Source organism: Neophocaena asiaeorientalis, unplaced genomic scaffold (assembly GCF_003031525.2).
Source record: "Neophocaena asiaeorientalis asiaeorientalis breed wild unplaced genomic scaffold, Neophocaena_asiaeorientalis_V1.1 scaffold147, whole genome shotgun sequence".
NCBI lineage: Eukaryota > Metazoa > Chordata > Mammalia > Artiodactyla > Phocoenidae > Neophocaena > Neophocaena asiaeorientalis.
In genome coordinates this window covers 6,971,981-6,974,547 of record NW_020173758.1, presented here as the reverse complement: position 1 = coordinate 6,974,547, position 2,567 = coordinate 6,971,981, and the positions used below count along the sequence as shown (strand labels likewise).

Genomic DNA, 2,567 nt, shown 5'->3' with positions numbered 1-2,567 from the left:
CACCCCACAAGGGTTCCAGCCGCAGTCGAAAGAGTCTCTGAAGCGTTCACCCGCTCGGCGGCGGGCTCACCACCAGCTTCTGGTCGCTCCTTCGAAGAGCCTCAACCGCCAATGTGAGGGCGGAGACGCACACCTCTGCCCTCCACCACCACCCAGCTAAAACCACCTCCTAATTGCCATGCAAGAAATTAGGTTTGCACGAAAACCATTTGACAGCGTCAGTCACTTTTTGGGCTCTATTAATAACTCCCTAGGAGCAGGTGTGCTTAGGGTCCGAAGGCGCAGCATGGTGTGGGCAGCCAAGCCCGCCCTGGCCTTGCGGTAAACAGGAAAGCTTAGCGCCTCCGTGAAGCAACAGCCTTTTCTTTCTTCTTCTTCTTCTTTTTTTTTCTTGCGAGCCAGTGCAAGAAAATATAAGGGTACTCAGTGAAAATCATTCATAAGATATTGCAATAAATCCCAGAAGTGCCGTACATTCGTTGATTGCAAAAGGAGTATTTTTAGTTACTGTGGATATAGCCAAAACACGCACACAAAAAGAGAAGTTAAACTACAAGTGATAAAAATACATGCCACTGCATTCCAAATTCCAAATGCCAAATTACTCTCCAGAAACTCACACAAACAGAAGTCTGTCGGTGCATTGCTAAGCTAGCGCGGGCAGTTTTATTCACTGCTCTTCCCCAACACGTTGCCTCCTCTCATAGAACTAGAAAGTGTGGGGGGTTTGAAACGTGGCACTGGTGATCAGAAGTCTACCCGAGAGTTGTTGAAATGTTTCAAGGTAACGTAGCAAATGCGATAAAAGTGGAGTCATCGAGGCGACAGCAATTCCAGCAATTCCCAAGACTGCAGAGGCAGCTCGCGCCCAGTAGCTCCGCGTTTCCCTCATCTAATTCCACACCCCGCTCGCTCGCCAGTGCAAGTTTAAGCCCTTACCCCACCTCCCCCAGTCTTTGTCTATAGGATTTCCCAGAATAAGCGCCTCTCCTCCGACCCACCACAGCTTCCGCTATCTCCCAACCCCAGACGGTTCTACAATGGGAACTTAACCCTTTTCCAAACTTTGTTAAGTCACAAGTGCGCCAAGAACAATCCGATCCGGTTGGTCTCAGTAGCCCAGAGATGCTTGTTTTCAGCACCCAAAGACAGATGTTTTAAAAGTGTTCGTTTTGCTTCATTCCGGTTTAAAAATTTTGTTTCTGCCTCTGAAGACCACCCGCCGCGATGCTCCTCCGCGCGCACTCCCTACCTGGCTCAGGCTGGACGAAGCTGCGTTCGGGGAGCTCCGGGTCTGCACGGCGCGCTCGGCATCTTGCTGCTGCCCCCGACTGAGCGCGCCGCGTTCTCAACTTACTCGAGTCGGGGTCCCCTCCCTCCGCAGCCGCGCACTCCAATGGCCAGCGCGCTCGCCGCGGCCCGGCCGACCGGTCAGCTGAAGTCGCCGAGCGCCCCGCTGAGGCTGAGTGGCTTCTTTAGGAAGAGACAGGGAGGAGTGAGTGCCTCAACCCCACACGCCCTCCGCCCGCGGCTGGGGGCCTCAGGATCAGTGCTGCTGAGACTCACTGTCCAGGAAAGATCTGGGGCAGAAACACACATACAAGAAGAACCCCTCCTTCCCCACAGGCAACCAAAAAAAGAAAGAAAAAAAAAAAAAACCCGAAAAGGGGCGGAGCCTGGTGCCCCCAGGACTCTTAATGTATAAATCTCGGCCCTCGCCCTGAAATCCACCGCTCCTGGGCGGTGGAGACCGTTCTCCCGCGCCTTAGAAAAGGGAGGAGGTGAAGAGCTGTTGGAAGCTTTTCTCCAGAAAAGTCTTAAGGGACAGAGGACGGCCTGGCGTGGGTAGTGCACCTCTCTGGTCCCCCAGCCCCGCAGCCCTTGGGGGATTGGAGTCCGGTGATTGTGGCCGGGCTCCGCCCTCCTCTCCGGCCCCGGCCGCGTCTGCGGAGGCAGGGGAAACAGGCGCCGCGACCCCGCGAGTCCCGGCTGCGTTCTGGGGGAGGAGAGGCTGGGAAGGGGCTGCCAGGGGTATGGAGGAGGAGAGCAGCCTGGGAGGGAGAATGGCCCGGGAGGTTCCTCCCCTTCTGCCCGCCTCCATCTCTCACCCCCATCCCGCTGCTGCCTCGAAACTTGCGGTCTGAGGGGCAGAAAGTGGCTTTCTCGGGGCGCGCAGTGAAATGGGCCAGCTCCAGGCGAGGTGTTGGGCGGGGGTTCCCCTCACTCAACTGGGCGCAAAATCAGGCCTTGTGTCCTAGATTCTGGCCAGTGGTGAGGTCTTTGAGGAGGTGGGCAGCTGCCGGGGCCCGAGAGATTTAAACAGCTGGGCAGCTCAGGAATTTCCAAAGGGGAAGAGCTGCCGGGCCCGATCAGCCTGGGGCCCGCAGCTGCCCAGCTCGGGGCCAGCGCGCTTCTCTCCCTTTCTACTTGAGAGGCCCCCAAGCCTCAGTGCTCACAACTCGCCCACTCTTTCCTTTCCCTTGGATGCTACTTCAGAACGTGAGACTGCGAGGCGGCCTTGGTCAGCTCCGCCTAAATGATAAGCTGAGAGCACTTCTGACGGCCCG

General features: G+C 56.6%; 1 protein-coding gene across 3 annotated transcripts in view; it reads right to left on the bottom strand.

The window, feature by feature from the left end:
• S1PR1 (sphingosine-1-phosphate receptor 1) overlaps positions 1–2,124 on the bottom strand; it is a 6,306-nt gene extending 4,182 nt beyond the window's left edge. Inside the window, exons 1-2 of one of the 3 annotated variants that reach the window (XM_024751253.1) lie at positions 2,109–2,124; positions 1,253–1,473 (exon numbers count right to left, since the gene is read on the bottom strand). The gene's annotated coding sequence lies outside the window, so the exon portion shown is untranslated. Of the gene's footprint in view, positions 1–3; positions 139–1,252; positions 1,822–2,108 lie in introns of those variants that run through there. The other 2 variants (XM_024751252.1, XM_024751254.1) reach the window with 2 other exon arrangements.
• Positions 2,125–2,567: the final 443 nt, after the last annotated feature.